The sequence below is a fragment of the Mustela lutreola genome, chromosome 5 (genome assembly GCF_030435805.1).
Source record: "Mustela lutreola isolate mMusLut2 chromosome 5, mMusLut2.pri, whole genome shotgun sequence".
NCBI lineage: Eukaryota > Metazoa > Chordata > Mammalia > Carnivora > Mustelidae > Mustela > Mustela lutreola.
The window spans coordinates 61,007,398-61,025,689 of NC_081294.1; positions in this window are offsets into that span (position 1 = coordinate 61,007,398).

Genomic DNA, 18,292 nt, shown 5'->3' on the forward strand with positions numbered 1-18,292 from the left:
TAAGTGGCCAGGTGTAGGTCATGGGATAGACCCTGGAACTGGTGTTGGGGAGACCTGGCCAGTCCACCCAATCGTAAGTTCGCAAATCAAAGAAGGGGTGATTTCCCAAAGGAATATGGGACCGTTCTTACCAGAAGAAAAGGGGCAAAAGCAAGAAATGTCTGTTCCAGTGCTTGTTTGCTTGGGTGTGCAACACAGTCCCAGGCAAGGGGTTTTCATATACAGATAGTTGAGCCTCAGCCCTGGAGGTTCCACTTCAATAGGTTTGGGGTGGGCCAAAGAATTTTCAAATCACAAAGGAATGCTGATGCTGCTGGACTGGGATTCTTTAAGAACCCACTGGTCTAGGGGCGCCTGGGTGGCTCAGTGGGTTGAGCATCTGCCTTCAGCTCGGGTCATGGTCCCGGGGTCCTGGGATCGAGCCCCGCATCGGGCTCTCTGCTCAGAGGGGAGTCTGCTTCTCCCTCTCCCTCTGTCTCCCTGCTTGTGCTCTGTCTCTCTTTCAAATGAATAAATAAAATCTTTAAAAAAAGAACCACTGGTCTGCCCCTTTCCCTTACTCTCATTCTCTCCATCATCATTGTAAGCTCTATGCTCCCATCCGGGACTTCAGAGTGCGGACACATACACCTCAGGCTATGCAAGGGGTTTCCGAGACATCCATGAGTACAGTCATCTCGAGGTAATCAATTTAGAGCTTACCGACTTTCCTGAGTACTTTCCCCTAAATTGATCTGATGAAGAATGCTCCCATGGCTGGCAGGCTCCCCTTCCCCCTCACTCTTCCTACAAAGCCTCCCTTCCACTTTCCAGTAGAAGATGCACCCCTTACCCCACCTGCATCTCACCACAGGCATTGCCTAGAGTGTAGGAAACTCCAGCTCATGGAATGAATGGAAGATAGTATGGGGATGGGGCCATGAATCTGTGGAAAGTCCTCATGCTTTTCCCTGTCTGAATACTGGTTTATGCTATCACAGGGCGAATGGTATATTTTGTTTTGGTCCATGTTGGGTTATTCTGAATGCAGGTATATTGCACAGTGGGATGTACTGGCAACTTTTCTTTAATTACTTTGCCTCATTTATACCTCAAATGTTCTGGAACTCATTCACTATGAAGGGGTGTCTTGTGAAAGGAAAAGAAATAAGGGTAATGGAAGTAATTTATTCAGGGGACACAACTCCTGCTAAGTTCCATTCTGTATGTGCTCCCTTATCTGTCACCTGCCTGTCTATCTATCCAGCCACCTATCTGCCTATTTACCTCTCTATCTACTAAGCATCTTAGAATGACAGTATTCATGATTTGGAAAAAGCATCCTGGCGTGTACGAGTGTGGGCCAAGTGCATCTTGCTGTGTTGCCGCTACTCTCAGTGATGAGAAGAACCTGTTGTGTTTCTCATCCATCCTCTCCTTGGCCCATGGAAAGCATTTTGCCCAATCAAAGTAGGAGGAGGTGAAAAGTTCCGCATTTACTTCCTCCAGGCCGTCTTTGAGTAAAATATCTTGTATCAGACGCAAGTTATTGTTTTCTATTTTCTTGAGCATTTGTTCAGACTTGTAGGGGAAATATTTTCATTTAACTTTTGCAGAAAGATTCCTGGCTACTGTAAAGCCACATTTGTTTTTTACATGGTGGAAACCTCTTATTTGTTGTCGCCTGTTCACTTATTTGTGCCTGGTGTTCATTTATTAGACTTAGATGAATTTAAGTGTGCACGACATGGATTTTACTGAAAAGATATAATTATCAAAATTACTTAAGGGGTTCTAAATTAAAAAAATATGAAGATGCACCCCCTTCTAGTCCAACGGAGGCACCTGTATGCACTGCACCCACACAGACACTGTCAATCCTTGATCTGGAAACGCTGGCTCGCTTGTCTGTCTTCTGCAGCTGGGAGCACAGAGGTGCCACGACACAGTCCCCTGGGGGTACCCCAAGAGGCAGCCCTTGGGGAGCTCACAGTTGAATGCTGCAAACAGGTGGACTATAATGCAGCAAGAGGAACACCTATAGATGGAGGCCCAGAAGTTCCAGATGCTCAGAGAATGAGGACATGAACTGGGTAAGGGGCGAGGGGTCAAGAGACTCTGGAAATCTGAATGCAGGTTTAACTGCAGAACAGGGAGGGGCAGCCCAGGCAGAAGGAAGAGCACGTGCAAAGGCAGAAAGGTGTAGCTGGAGCTGGAGAGTGGGAGGCCGAGTGATGGGAGGTGCAGCTGGGCGGGAGAGGGACCTGAGAGTCAAGACAGGGTGTTTCTTTCTTTCTTTCTTTCTTAATTTATTTATTTGAGAGAGAGAGAGAGGTTGGGTGTGGATAAAAGGAGGGAGAGAGGGTCTAAAGCAGACTCCATGCTGAGTGTGGAGCCCAATGTGGGGCTCCATCCCATGACCCCGAGATCAAGACTTGACCCCAAACCAAGAGTTGTTTAAGCGACTGAGCCACTCAGGTGCCTCAAGGCTGTCGCTTTTGTAGGCCCCCATTTCTGCATGGCCCTTTTGCACTGCGCATGTACATCTGTGTTCACACTCACCCCAATGTGCACATGTGTGAACAGTCAGTCACACTCTGAGGCTCAGCCAAGCGCATACACCAGCACTAACCGAGTGCCAGGCCGCGCCTCCCTTCCTCCCTCCTTCCTCCTCACAACGTTTTCTGAGTGCCTGCTCTCTACCGGGTTCCTTGGAGATAGAACAATGACTCTGGCATGGTCTCTGCTCCTGCAAGCGTTACTGAGGAGACAGACCATTAACAGTGCCACACACTGTGGCGAGTGTGTGGGGGATGTTACTGGAAGATTCACCTTGGGTTTCTGTTTTGTTGGGGGACACTGGGGCCCAAGCTGACGGACACCGATGGTCGTGGTGGGTCCCACACCTTCCTCAAGTACTTCCAGGGGCTCTGATGAGTCAGACGTGGTTCTGTTCCTCCCAGATATAACCTCATGGTTTGAGTAGCCATTGAGCGCCGTGACCTGCATCTGCGGTTCCCAATGAGGATGACTTTGTCTTGCAGGCCACCGGGCAGTGTGTGGGAATGCTCTGGTTGTCACAGCCCCGGTGGCTGCTACTGCCATCTGGGGGGTTGGGCCCCGGGGGGGTTGCTGAATAAACATTTCATGTGTATGCCAGGTCCCACAGCAAAGTATCATCTGGCTCCAGACGTCAGTTGTGCTGAGGTTGAGAAAACTTGGCCTAGATCTGTTCTTTCCGGAAGGTGACAAAACGATGGTTTTCTAATTCTCTCATTTCTGCTGCGTTTATTAACTGGGATTCTCCGATAAACTGAGAACTTACCCCATCAACTGTTCAGTTACCCCGAGGGGTAGTTCCTTGAGGAAAGGCAGGTAGGTCCTCGATTCTTTCTCTTTATTTATCACTTTTCAGAATTATTTGTTAACTGGTATTCTCCAAAGATGACCAATGCATTTTTCAGTGTCACCCTGGGAATTATCAAAGACCTAATTAATGTCTTTCAATTCATAGCAGTCATTATTCTTTTTGAAGGTTAAGTTCTTCCACCTTTGGCCAGTGAGTGCTCCTTGGCAGGGGGTGGAGGAGAGGTGGGGGGGTGTGTGGGGAGTGGGGGTGTGTGCATTCTTTTGCTGCTGCCAGCTTCCTTGCTTCCTGGTGTGACAAGATGTTCCATCCCCAGTTGGTCTTGCGATTTCCCAGCCCCCACCTTGGGAGCAGCTATTTCTTTCAGAGCCCGAGTTCATTTTAGTGGAGAATGTCCGGGCTCCCAGAGGATGGACCGATATGGTGACTGTGAAGCTGTGAGCTCAGTGCCTGGGACATAGTGAGCACTCATCTCGTGCTGTGGTTTTGAAGACAGGTTCTCTGCCAAGTTGCTGCAAGTCTCTTGCTCCCCTCCACCTCCAGTACGTTCCAACACTTGCCCTCTGTACCTCCAGACAAGCTAAGGTGGCGGCCCGAGTGTAATGAGGGCTCAGGTTCCCCAGGGGAGGTTTGTAGTGGCTTCCTTGGGCAGAGGGACCTGCCAGTCAAGAGACCCCATGCATTAAAAGCCAGAGTAAGGCAGAAAAGAGGAGCAATTAGGTAATTCAGGAGTCAAGGCCTTCCTTTATTTTCACTCCATTTTAATCCTGCCATAACCTTTGACCTAAGCCTTGGGGCAATTAGTGCTTGATAATGAAGTGATGGTGGGTTTGAACTTCTGCTTTCCTCCCCAGCCTGAGTCAATACTTTGTATTCTAGCACACGTAATTGAGGTAAAAGGGTTTATTTAAGCTAAGGAATGATTATTTCCCACAATAGTATCTCCATCCCGGTTGGTGAATTGGCTCTTCAGGCATCCTATGTTTTGTCTGCAGCCGAAGCCTATATTTTACTCAATGCTTTGTCCTCTTCTCCCCTTGCTCCTTGCTTCTCTCTCCCCGCTCTTTGCCCTCACAATTGAGCTCAGTAAATTGAGTGTAACTAGCATTCACATGGCAACTTAGTCCGGTGTTAGGCGGGCCTGGCCTTTAGAATCCAGGACAATTCTGCCCCAGTCCAGAAGGAGCTCACAGTCTAGTGACAAATCAGACTCATCAACAGATAAGTCACAAATCATACTGCATGGCGAGGGCAAAGTCATCCAGCAGGTCTAAAGGAAGGAGCTAGATGGTGTGGTGTGGTCTTTGCGCAGAAGAGTCTGGAAGGGGAGAAAAGACTAGAAACATTTGAACCTTTAGACACGAGTCTTCCGCGGACCAAAGTGGGTCTTCATCCTAGTGGCCTGAAAGGTGGTTATTTAAAGGGTTTAAAAGAACAGTTTAAAAGGATGGCGGCAGACCACTCACTACAGAATACAGATTTGGTTCTTCTTCCCTCCTCCCCTGAGGGCTTATGTACTTCAGAGAAGCCTTGCGTCATCTTCATTCTCAGGGTTTGAGTGTTAATTCCTCTAGTCTAAGCCAATGGTGCTAATTGCATTCCATTTCCCAGTGTTGGCTTAATAAGGGGCATGTGACTGTAGTCTGGCCAATGGGCTATGAGGGGAAGGATGTGGGAAGCGGTGCTGGACATGTTTCTAGGGAAGTTTCTTAGTTCTTGTAAATATACATAAGGAACTCACTATCGTTTCTCTAGAGTCTGGATTATGGTGAGGATGTGGTGGCTGGAGCTGTTGGAGCCATTTTGCAATCACGAGGACAACTAGCAGCTGTACAGAGGATGGAAGAGCAAAGGGATGGAAGAAAACTGGATCTTTGACGCCATCCTACAGCCACTGGATTAAGCCACGTGGGGCCTTCCTTGAGAATTCTCATTGTCTGAGACAACAAAATGTTTTTGTATTTAAGTCTCTTTCGACTGGTTGCTGAAGGCTTCCCAAGTGAAACAGAAGAGGAGGGAGAATTTGAAGAATGTTTCCCAAGGAGAGGGGAAAAAGAGAATTTCAAGAAAAGGCATATAGAAAAAGGTGCTGAGCTAATAGGAAATGTTCATAGTAAGGATATGGAAGGCCTAGTTCTCATTGGGAAGTCAGATAGGATTTGGCCATATTAGGCAGCACTCCGTGTCCCCTCTCTCTCTCTGCACCCTCGTCCTTCCGTTCCCCCTGAGGGGGTCCTCTTCTTTATTCAGTCTCCCCTCCAAATGTACCTGGGGAGGGACGCAGGTAGCAGCGATCTTAGCCTAGTTATGAAATGTGTATCTAGTGTTCACTCTGTGCCAGATCTTGTGCTGGGCCTAAGTGAACAAGATGTGATCCCCTCTGAATGGAGCTCCCAGTCCAGGAACAGAGACACAGACAGGAACCTGTGATCCTAAAGGTTTCAGGGGTGAGCGTTTTAGATGGTTTGCAGACTAACATCATGTGTGAACATTAGTTTTTTTATTTGGGTAGTTATGAGTATATTTTGATGACCCATTTCTGTAGGTGACAGAAATATAAATTTTCCTTTAGAATGTATTAAGGAAAGAAAATGAGTTAATTTAGGAAAACTAGTTGGGAATGTTATAAGTGGTATGTGGATATGATAAAATTTATGCCAGAATTAAATAATGTGCATGTGTGTGAGTATGTGTGTGTAATACGTTCACATAGTCTTTTTCTCAATCATATAAGAATGGACCTCTTTGGGGCGCCTGGGTGGCTCAGTGGGTCAAAGCCTCTGCCTTTGGCTCAGGTCATGATTCCAGGGTCCTGGGATTGAGCCCCGCATTGGGCTCCCTGCTCAGCGGGGAGCCTGCTTCCCTTCCTCTCTCCCTGCCTGCCTTTCTGCCTACCTGTGGTCCTTGTCTGTCAAATAAATAAAATCTTTAAAAAAAAAAAAAAAAAAAAAAGAATGGACCTCTTTTCTCTCAGGAACTACTGTTTCTGTGCTGTATGTGGTTTCTCTGGGAGACTACCATGTGTATATGACCTTCCCTACTCCTGCTGTATTCAACCAGTCACGATTTTCCCAACCATGAAAATCTCCTCTCTAGTGGTAGTTGCTATCAAACACGAGGCTTGGAAGCTGTTGGCCTGTTCCTTGCCTTACTGAGGACCTTGAGCAGGCAAAGAAAAGGAAAAAGAATAGATTTGGTTGATTCTCATTACTCATGGTAGTTATGTTCTCTAAATTGGCCACAAACTGAATTAGTGACCATGGCACCATTGCTCCTAGGGGAAAGGTTCCTGTGAGCCGCTGGTTGTGACATTTTCATTAGCACATCAATACTTAACCTTGTTTAATTTGTGTTTTGGTTTAAAGATACCTTGTATCATATACATTGCTGATCCATTGACATTAAACTCACGGTCAGCAGCACTAGAACTCACGGCTGAGTGAAGCTGATCTAATACATGAGTTTTTTCTATAAGGCATATCCCAGCCTTCTTGTACTTAGGATCGCTAGGCAGCCCTTCAGAACTACGGTTGGGGACCATTTTCAATGGCAAAATCACCACCAAAAAGCACTAAAATGAGAAAAATGCGGCACTAAATAGACAATGACAAGGATAAGTGTTCGACGTATGAGTGCGGAGATGAGCTGGCCTCCTTGTTTGACCCAAGCTGAGAATGTGTGTGTTGGAGGATTCAAATTTTTCTTCACTCTGCACGTATCCATGAACAACCATGAAAATGCTACAAATGTTGATTTGGGGGTTGCAGATAAATTTTCGTAAGGAAGTGAATTCACATATGCAGAATGCATGAGAAATGAGAATTGACTGGAAGATAAAGAGGACTCTTTCAGCTATGGTGGGGGTTTGAGTCACTGATTCTAGCTATTTCTCTGCTCTTCTTATAGCTGGAACATTCAATTTATGTTCGATTATGTGAGATATTGCAAAGTCCTTTCTACATCCCCACCCTCTTTTGTTCTACCCTAAGATGATTCCATTGGAATTCTGTTGCTTGCAACCAAAAGAATTCTGACTCAGTGGAGAAAACCCTCGGCACATAGTAGGTCCTCAGTGAATGCGGGTCTCTTCCTTCATGGAATGCAGGGTTGGCTAAAGTAACCAGTGAATGTATGTCACAGGAGAAGCAGTGGTGAGGAGAAGGAGGCTTTATAATGTGAAAAATAGGGAGCAACATATCTCCAACTTTTTTACCCTTTGCAGCAACAGCCATTTCTTGCCATGTTCCAATACAGATGGAAAAGTCACTGAATTACAAACCCAGTTGCAAGCTATTTTTGGTGGAGTTGTGTGTGTGTGTGTGTGTGTGTGTGTAATGTACGCATTGGGATTCTTGGCCACTGCCTCTGTTTGTATCAGCTGTCAGCAAATCAGAGGCACCATACACGTTTGTCATAATTCATTACATTAATTAACCACGTTTGAGAACTGGGCACAGGCCAGAGGGGATGCGGGGGAGGGAAGCCTCCACATTGTTGTGTCTGAACCTCCCGGGTCAGAATTTCCACGGTTTGATGGGCTGCCATCGCCTGCACATGTGTCCCCTGACACTTGGACCTTGATGAAATCATCATGTTTACATCTTTGAATATTCCCTGCAGATGATGCCCGTGGCGGGAAGCCAGAGGCAGAGAGCATCCCAGAACTTGGCTCTGAAGACCCATTGCTGTACCCAAAAGAGTTTGGAATTACCCTGACGTCCAATACCAGACTAGGCATCCTTCTCTAGCCCTTCCCTCTCTGGCCAGTTCCCTGGGCAGATTGCCTAGCCTCGGCTTTCTGCAGGACAAACAGCATCAGCTGTACCACTCTTACCCAAGACCCAGTGGGGTGAAGCCATCTTCTCTTCATGGCTCCCATTGCAGTGAATGAGGTCATTGCTGAACCCAGCCGCCAGTCTTGAATCCTGCAGGTAACTCTTGTCTCTTGCCACTTCCAGCCAGCCTCCATATCCTGTTGGTTCCCTTTGTACCATCTCTGGGGTCCTTACACTCTCTTCAGTTGTGCTTCCCCACTGCCCCGTCTGGTCCTCTCTTGCCTCTTACCTGGACCACAGCAACAGCCTCAACCCCTGGCCTCCTCTTTCATTCTTTCTCCCTTCTATCTCTCCTGCAGGCTGCCGCCAGAGTGACTTTTCTGAAATGCAGATAGTAGCATGCCATTCTCCAGTTGCTTTCCCATTGACCTTCAGGTTTTTTACAGCGACTTACAAGGCCCTTCCTGAGCTGGCCCTGCCAATCACTGATTACTGTCCCATTTCCAAGCCTTATTCCCTGGCCTCTTTATCAGTTCTACCAATAGATTTCTTTTGTCCAAGTTAGTTTCTGTTCTATGCAGCCAAAGACTTTTGAATCATCAGAGTTTCAATTTGTTCCATATGTGAGATTAGGAGCAATTTTTTTTTTTTCAACAAAAATGTCCTATGTTCTTAAGATGTACTCAGTCACTGGGCCACCAAATGGTGTTTAGCTACAGTTTTTCTGCTTAGAAACTAGGCCCTTAGTGATATCATTTAAGCTACTCGATCAAACCTTACCTAAAGCAAGCATTAAAAGTTTTCCAGTGTCTTCAGTCAACAGATTCTACATATTTTTGAATTAAATTATCTGCAACTTTCAACTTGACACAGACATTGAATCGCAAACTGTTTTGGGGGCAAAGACAATGCCTGCTTCATCATGACCCTAATTATCTGCTAGTGTGGACTTTGATTTGTATTATCCGGTCCCATTACCAACCTAAGGAAGATCCTCGGTTTGGGGATGAGAGAAATTGACCCCTGCACATTACTTACAATTTATAAAGCACTCTCACATGCATCGTCTCATTTAAATCCCCCAACAATCCTGGGAAGTGTAATTATATCACTTTATAGATGACAAGACTGAGGTTCAGAGAGGTAACAGGCTTGCCCAAGGTTATATGGCTAGCGAGAAGTAAGGCTAGTGTTTAAAGTCTGTCCTCTGATTCAGAACTTGTAGATTTTCTTATATTCAGGCATTCATTAATTATTCCAGAACAGCCAAAAAGATTAAATGCCTACTACTTCCGGGGATCTTCTAGGCTTTGGGAAATACATTAGCAAACGAGACAGAATCCCTGTTCTCAAAGCACTTACTGACTCAGAGGAGAAACGCGGTGGAGTGAGGCATGATGGGACATCTCTTCATTCGGAGTCCGAAGAGCTGGTCAGGAAGCCACCGCTGGAGGAGCCCCGCCATCCCCGTGTCTGCCTCTGTCTGGGTAAGGTTCAAATTGCGGGCTGGGTTGGGGATGGGAGGCAGGTTGGAACAGATACAGTAGACTGTGAGCAGTGGAGAACAGAATTCTGCAAGAGGAAATTAAAACTCTGTTAGGAAGGGGAATAGGAACATCACGTGTCTGCTCTAATATAGGACACTCCAACCACTTATTGGATTCTGGCATTTTTATCAAGAGTTACAGTTGCTACACCCCAGTGTTTGTTAACTGCTCTCACAATTTTGGATGTGAGGTTTTTGTCCCCTTCAGTCTTTTTGACTTACTTTGCAACCATCTTCTTTGAACGTCATTGAACCTTTTGGGGAGAAGACAGAGTCTGGTGAGGAGGGCATTTTTTCCGTTGTCTTCTTTAGTAACGTCAATACTGCTGTATCGTCTCAACCCCTCCCGTGGAGGCAGGATGAACTGTGTCTGGCATTCTTTCCCACCGTGCCCAGTTAAAGACCCCAGACTCCATGCAGTTAGGTAGCTGCTGCCAATCGACCAGAGTTGGCATCTGAGGTGCAACCTATTTGTCAGTCTTGTTTTTGGGACTCTCGGGTCTTGGGAAAATTCCTTCCTTTCTCTGGGACTCAGTTTTTTCATCTGTTAAATAATGGCCCGAGTGATTTGTAAGGTGCCTTCCAGTTCTGATGGTTTGGGAATGGTAGATCTTGAAGTCACCAGGTGGGAAGTCACCTCCTGAGGCCAGCTTTTTATGGTGCCCCTCCTCCCTTTCCCCCTCCACCTGGGGCCTCCAGGACTGGGAATTGGGTGGGAATCAGGCCTCCTACTGGGACACAGACTAAATATTTCCCTCACAACCTGTGCAGGTAAAGGTTCTGGATCACACAAGGCTCTGGGGTATGGATTCAAGCAGCAAAATGGCAAGGATGGTTGGCATTTATTGAACTCCTACTATGTACACCTGGTCCTGCCTCTTATCTTCAGCACGACCCTTCAAGTCAATGTTTTCATTCTTATTTGTAAGTAAAATGAGGGTGCTGACTTCAGACTTTGGTGCACACAATTATCTCACCCAGTGACAGAGTCAGGATTAGAACTCAGAATCATGTCGCTTCCTCAATTCCACCTGCCTCCAGCTAGAGAGGCCCTAAGGAAATGGTTTTTGGTACTTTTTGGGATTTTCCAAGCCCTAGTGTCATGCTAGGTCCCCTTTCCCTGGGGTGCTGCTCTGTCTCTGCACCTAGCACTGTCATTGCTCTGTCTAGCTTCTCCCACCCAGCCCCTGACTCTGTTCCTTTTTGCTGTCCCTCTGAGCCCTTCTCCTGGCTTCTGTGTTCTCTGTGCCTATTGGCCTGGCTGGAGGTGCCTCACCCAGATGCCAAGAGATGGTCGTGCCTTAGGACTTACTCTACTAGTTCGTGCCCTAGAACTTACTTATTCTCTGCTCACATTATAGCAGGGCACCCTTGGCCACTGACTGACTGGTCCTGGAGTATAGAAGTCCAGTTCCCGTGTCTTGCACAAGCTCCAGGGGGAACGTCCACTCCTGTGTCTGTCTGTGGGATCAGGCTGAGGCTGGGGTCTTGCCTCAGTTGATACCCTGGCTTGGTTCCTTCCCTTCCTTGTTGGCCTCCCAATCTCTTACTGAAAGCAGTTCTTTAATAAATCATGAGCCCTCAAATATGTAGCTTAGAGACTGCTCTGGGCAAGCTGACCGAAGATACCCTCCTTCCCTCCACTACCTAGGAAATTACCCAATCATCAGAACTTAGACTTATAGAATTCATTGCAAAGCATTTTTCAATCAGTGATCTTACATAGTTCTTTGCACACATAGTTCTTTCCGCCTGATATGCCCTCTGACCGCCCACTTCCCTACTGGACTTGGTTCTATCCTGACTTCCTCTGGGGAGCTTCTCTGCTCAGACAGGGTTAGCCACTTTGTCCTTTGTCTCCCCACTTGTGGCAGAGACCCGCTAGAGGAGCATCCATCCCGGCTCCCCACTTCCCAGCCTCCCATGCAGTGAAGTGAGGGCAGTGTGACCCGTTCTGGCCAATGGAACATGGGCAAGTGAGGTACGTGAGTCTCGGGCCAGGCCATAAAACGTTCCGTGCAGTCCTCCATGACGCCTCTCTCTTGCGTGTTGGCAGACATCCAGTAGAGGATTCCAGTAGAAGACTCCAAGGAGGCCTGGATCTCATAATGATTACATGGAGCAGAAGCCCGTGCCAATACATTTGCACCGTGTGGTATCTTGTTACGCCATCGAGAGGCTGGGGTTATTTGTTAAAGCAGCTCGCGCTGAAGGCCCTAACACACCCAGTGTCTTATCATTTAGCTATTGGAACAATAGTCAAGCTCCATTATTATTGGTTACTTATCTATCTCACTGCGTGGATTGGAAGCTTCTGGAGAGGTGGCACAGGCTTTCTCTCTCTATGCTCAGTGCCCAGGACAAGGAAATGCTCCTTGTTTGCTCTGTCAATGAACGCACAAAAACCTGTGAGATTCGGTGTAACAGGTCAGTCTTTGGGCTCCGAGTTGGAGTGGCTGGGTTGGGGTCCTTGCTCTTTCTTTTGTTGCTTGGATCACCTTGGGCAAGTTACTCAACTTCTCTGAGTTTACCTCTGTAAAGTGGTGATAACTCTCGTATTATTATCTTATCAATTATTGTCCCTGCTGACCCTGGAATTCAGAGCGAGTACTTGACTGCCCCAAGAGCACTCAGTGAAGGGCAGAGATGGCCCTTGCCTCCATATCTCCCTCTTCCCGCTACGCTTTGAGGAGTATTTGGAGAGCTCGTCTGTCATCTCCGGCTTTTCCTCTGGAGCTCTGGGTGACAGCCAGGGTTCCCAGCAGGAGTGGTGATCTGAGGGTTTTCAACACATTCAGGTGCTAAGTTGAGACAAAGGGCCCGAGTGACTTTTCAGGGAAGAGTCATGCACTTGGTTAAAAGACACCCCAGAGTGGGGACATGGCCTCAAGCTGGGCTCTCATGGTGGAGGGGTGGGGCCTCATCCTGGGGATGTCCCTTGTCTGGGTTGGACAGGCATTGACTTAGAAACCACGGAACTGTGAAGTCAGTGGCACCTGCTTCCCTAGCTTTCTTTTCTTCCCCTTCAACATCTACCTCTCTTCCTCCTCCTCCTTCAGAAAAATAGCAGTTGTCAAGCTGTGCTGGCAATCTCTGAGCTTGAATGTTAAGACCTGTGGCCTCTGAGGACGGGAGCCAGGAGGAAGGTTTTTAGCTCTGCAATCCAGACAGCAGGAAGCACCGGGGTTTCCTGAGGAGCCGGGGAAGGGAGGCACGCCAGGGCTTCCCTGGGCTGCACGGGACGGGCCCAGCTGGGATCTGACCTCAGTCCTTTGGGAAGCAAGGGCCTGGACCCAGCTGGAGAAAGAAGGCCCATGGAGAACGCTGGGGCATTCCAGGGGATCCTCGCCTGGTTAGTGGTCAAGGCCCACAGATGTCCTGGGGGACACCAAAGTGCCCAGCTGGAGGCAAGGTTGGCCTCCTCTGTGGCTGATGAGCTCTGCTCCTTTTTTGGCTTCTTTCTCCCTTCTGAAGCAGCCGATTCTCTTGGCCACCTCTCTGTTATCTTCCTGGCCTGCTATCTCCCCCCCTTCACAATCTGGTACCCGCCCCTCACCTTTCCAGAACCTACCTTTCTCTGTGAGGCCCTCACAGCTGACCTGCTGGCCTTCTCCAGGCTCTGCCTCGGAGATTTTCTGTGGAGAGCATGTCTTTTTTTTTTTTTTTTTTTAAAGATTTTATTTATTTATTTGACAGATAGAGACCATAAGTAGGCAGAGAGGCAGAGAGAGGGAGGAGGAAGCAGGTTCCCCGCCCAGCAGAGAGCCTGATGTGGGGCTCAATCCCAGGACCCTGAGATCATGACCTGGGCCGAAGGCAGAGGCTTAACCCACTGAGCCACCCAGGCGCCCCTGGGGAGCATGTCTTAACCTGAGAGTGCTCGGAGGGCAGGGTCTGTGACTGTTTACCTTTGAGCAAATGGATCAGTGAATGAATGAGTGAACCAGTGAGGAAATGAAGGACCAGAAAAGTGGCTGCCTATGCTAATGAATGAGTGAGCCTGTGATGACATGAGGGAAGGAAAGAATGAACTTGCCCGAGTGGGAGTGAGTGGGTGAGTTGGGAGTTCCTTAGGTGGGTCCTGGGTGGCAGAGGTGGCAGCAATGGCAGAGAAGGAGGCTTGGATGAGCTGGGGCAAAGGGCCATCTTGGCTCATTATCTGGGGAGGACCCAGGGGGTGGCAGGGTCCCTTTTCCCATGCACAGACAGCACTCTGTCTTCTCTCCTGGCTCCTGTGTCCCCTCAAGCTCCCATCCTTGGCCAGGCTCAGAGGAGAACCCTCCTGGCCCCCGCCCTTGGGTTTTCTTGGCAGGATCCTCCTTGGAGGCTGTTTCTCTTGGATGAAGCCTCTCCTGACCCCTCCTCCCCTCCCCAAGTCCCCATAAAATGTTCAAAGTATTTTCTTTTACTCAATAAAGCAAACAAAGGCAAGGGCAGCCTTGAGGCCTGAATCTGCAGCCCTTGGCCTTGCTCAGGCGAGGCTCGCAAATCACCTTCACGCTGGAGTCTCTGGGGACCTTCCCGTGCGCTCCACTTCGTGGATGGGAAAGCAAGGCTCAGAAGAAGGGAGATCATTCAGCTAAGCACAGCAGGCAGAGCCTTGGCCTTGGGCCTTCAGACTCAGATTTGGGGAAAACATTCCCCTCTAACTGCCCCTCTCTGCCTCCCTTTGAGTCCAGTGGGTGACAGGAATGGGGAGGCCTTGGGCTGGGTCCCCACAGCCCCTGTGGTGAGGGTCCACAGTGCACACGGGTGGGAGGGAGGCAGAGCCGAGGGGAGGGACTTCCCACGGCCGAGAAGGTCAGGAATCCTTGCCTGGGGCTCCACGGGACCCCTGGGATGGGTGGGTGTGCAGGGCAGGCAGACCCACAGAGACGAACGTGAATCGAGTAAGCACACTCTCCATGCCTGGCGTTCTTTACAACGGCCCTCTAAGGCAGGTATTATTATCCCCATTTTCCAGATGAGGAGCCAAGGCCCAAAGAGGTGACAGGACTCGTTCAAGATCGCACAAGCAGTACGTGGTGGAGCCAGGATTTGATCCTAGCATTCGTCAAACTCCAAAGCCCAGGTTCTAACTTGTTCTCCTAGTTGGGTGAGAGCTTGAGGAGGGGAGGGGGGCAGGTATGGGCGTGGACTGCCGTCAGGCCTATAATAGGCCTATGCATTGTCAGGAGTAGAGAAGGTGCTCACCCGTGTTCCTGGTTTCCTATACTTCTGTGATGGAATGCTAAGCCTGCCCAGGAAGTTGGGGTCTTTCTATTCTCTCAGGACTCTCCTTGGTTAATCGGTTCTTCTAGAAGCCTAACCACGTGCTTCATCTTCTTTGGAGATAGGTGCTCTCCAGCCTTCCAGTGGGGGCCGGGTTCCCTTCCGCCGGTCCTAACTCTACAGCCCTGTGGTGGGCAAAGTGAGCTCCTCAGGAAATGGGGTTCCCTCTAGACAGCCCTGCCCTCCACCCCCCTCCCCATCGCTGGCCCTGGCCGGCCCCCTGGGCCCCGGCTTGAGAACAGACACTCGCCCCTTTGCCAAGCACGGAGTGGGAAGGGCAGGGCCGCGGCAGCCCAGCCAGGAGTCCCAGCCAGGGAACGGGATCAAGAGCAGATGGGATGGCTGGGGCTGCCGAGAGGCCAGGACCAAGGCACAGAGACCTAGGGCTGGAGCAGGCTGGGGGGTGGCCTAGAGGTTGAGGGAGGCACAGGGGCCCCCTATCCCCCTTGCGGAAGTCAGGAGTCTTACAGCTGCAGCCCCCAGGGGTGAAGGGGCGCTAGGTGGAAATGGCCTTGCCCATCTCTCTTCCTGACGGGGCCAAACCTCTTAAAGGGGCAGCTCTTGGGCTGGGCATGGGGTGGTGGGGTGAGAGAGCTCAGCCTCTCAGCCCTGGGGTCAGAGCTCAGTGCCTTCCCACAGGCAGAGGGGCCATCTCCTCTTAGAGATTCGATGGTCTCTTGCCTCCTCACCACAATGGCATCCCACTGGGCCTATCCCCACGTGAGAGGGCCATGGGGCTGGGTCCCTCATCTGCCTTGTGTCTAGTAGACTGGGCCAGGCCCAGAGGAGCACATCAGAAATTACTAAGGAGCAGAGGACATTGGTGGGGGGACCTGGGTGGAGCTATGAGTTGGGACCCTAGACTCCAACCAGAGGCTTGCCCTGACTCAGTTTCCTTTTGGTTTCACAAGCCCAGCTTAGCTGGGTGGTCAGAATGGATCTTGGCAGGGATGGGTGTTCCCTAGCTGGGCTGTTCTCCAAACAACCCTGCTCTCAAGGTCTTCGTCCCTGTGGACATCACCTCCACACAACCCAAAGTGTCTAGCCCCGTAGCACAGCTAACAGCTCTGATGTGTTTTTCAAACTTCATAAATGGACACTGTAGCTTGTATTGAAAGAACCAGAGAGGCTGAGTTCAAATCCCCATTCTGCCCATTCCCAGCTGTGTCTTAATTTTCTTCCCTGTAAGTGGAGCCATCATCAGTGACACGGTGTCGAGGATTACTGCAAGGGTACCATCAATGAATGCTGCTGAAGTATTAGAATGGGTACAATTGACGGTAGTCAGGATTTGAACTCAGGTCCAGCTGGTGCCAAAGCCTGCTTTTTTCCATCTTCATATGATGGATCCTTCCATTGCTCAAGTCATGGGATGGCACATTCGTGGGGAGCTGGTGGCTGGTGATGGCTAGATTGGGAGCTAGAGCTGGCATCTCACAAGGGGCCTGGAGGCCAATGGCCCTCTCTGGCTGAACAGAATCTACTCTTCCTCTCACCTGCTTAATTCCACAGAAGCCTCAAATGATGGACAGTTGGGACAGGCAGAAACACTCCCAGAGCCCCCAGTCCCTTCCCCTCCCCAGGTCTTAGCTTCCCTGTCTGTAGGCTGGGAAGATCCAACAAAGGCAGTGGGAGCCTCAGCTGAGCTCTAACGCATGAGGAAGTTTTCAGGACACATAGTGGGCGAGGACTCCCAGGTTGGAGGACAGAATGGGGGCCCTTTGGAGCGGGGAAAGTGAGCTGGCTGCGTTCACAGACTCAGACTTCGGCCTGGGCCGGCAGCTGGGCCTGGACTCCTGCTCATGGCCGCCCCCTCTCATGGGCTTGCTCCAGGCTGACCCCTTCCCTGCTGAGGAGGCTTCTGCTGTCCACGCAGGCACACCCTCTTTGCTGAAGCTGGGTGCTCCTGTGTGTGTGTGTGTGTGTGTGTGCGTGTTTGCGTGTTGGGTATGTGAGTGGGGTATGGAGAGGTGCTGAACAGTGAGGGGCTCCTGAGCTCACACCGTGTCACACACAGAGCCCTCACAGACAGCTTGGGCTGCCGGCTCAGACGTCCTTCCCAGAGCCTCTATGGCCCCTCTGGCTGCCGCCACAGGCGGATTCCCGGCGAATGGTGCTCCTGAGACTGCCACGGGCCCGGGCTGCGTCATTCCCGCCCTCCCTGAGCCCTGGGACCAGCTGGGCAGCACTCCAGCCCTGGGAACTCCGCCTGCTGCTTCTTTTTTTCTTCTCCTTCGAAACTTCACTCTGTGATTCAATGAAATGTCCTCTGCTCTCCGTTGCCTGGCTTGGCCAAGCTGACCTTGTAGGGCAGAGAGCACTGGACTCGAAGTTCTGGTCTGCTGCCTCGGATGCCCCACATGACCTCATGAGGATGCCTTCCCCTCTGTGGGCCTCAGTTTCTCCATCTGTAGAATGGAGTGGGAGGATGGTGATGAGGGTGCATCTAGCACTGAAGAAGGAAGGAGAACTGCTTTGGCACCTTCTCATGCCTGTCTCCTGGCTCCATGGCGGGCACCATTCTTTCTTCGCAGAGGTTTACCCCAGGGTTCACCCTGGGGTTCTCACTTGGACCTCTCCATTCTGCCCTCCCTGCTGAACCAGCTTACAGATCAGTGGTCCCAGGCCCACCTGTGGTGGCCTTGCGTGGAGACCCATTGCCAGGCCCAAGAAGGTCCACCTCTAAGATCTAGGGCCCAACTGTTCTCCCTTCTCTACCGTCCTACCCCGCTGGGTAAAGGCTAAGACACCCCTCCATGTGGGGCTCCACCACTAGAGGGCGCCCATCGCTCCCCAAAACATGATTAAACACCAAAACCAAAATGCTTATCCCAACTGAATTTAATGATAACAGCCATTTATTGAGTACTTATCTATGTCAGCTGCTACATCAATCCCCCAGCACCACTAGGAAGTACACAGCGGCATCATCCCCACTTCACAGATCAGAAACCGAGGGTGGGAGAAGTGAAATTACTTACCCAAGGTCACTCAGCTCAGTCAGAGACAAGGCTGAACCAGAATTCATGTCCAAACCAGATCAATCTCAGGCTCCCAGCTGAGGGCTCAGCACCTCCCAGAGTCAATCACTGAGGTAGGGGATGAGGGCTGGGATGGAAACCAGAGCTAGGAGCTAGGACCGAGATGATCGGAGACCTCAGTGAACAGTTGCAAACTTTAAAATAAACACTCGACAGGATTTTTAATAATGACACTAGTAGGTAACATACATGAAGCAGTCACCATGTGCCAGGCACAACATCAAGCGTTCTGCATACATGAGCTCACCTAACACTTGAAACTACCCAGGGGGGCTAGGTTCCAGCATGATTCCCATTTTAAAGATGGGGAAAC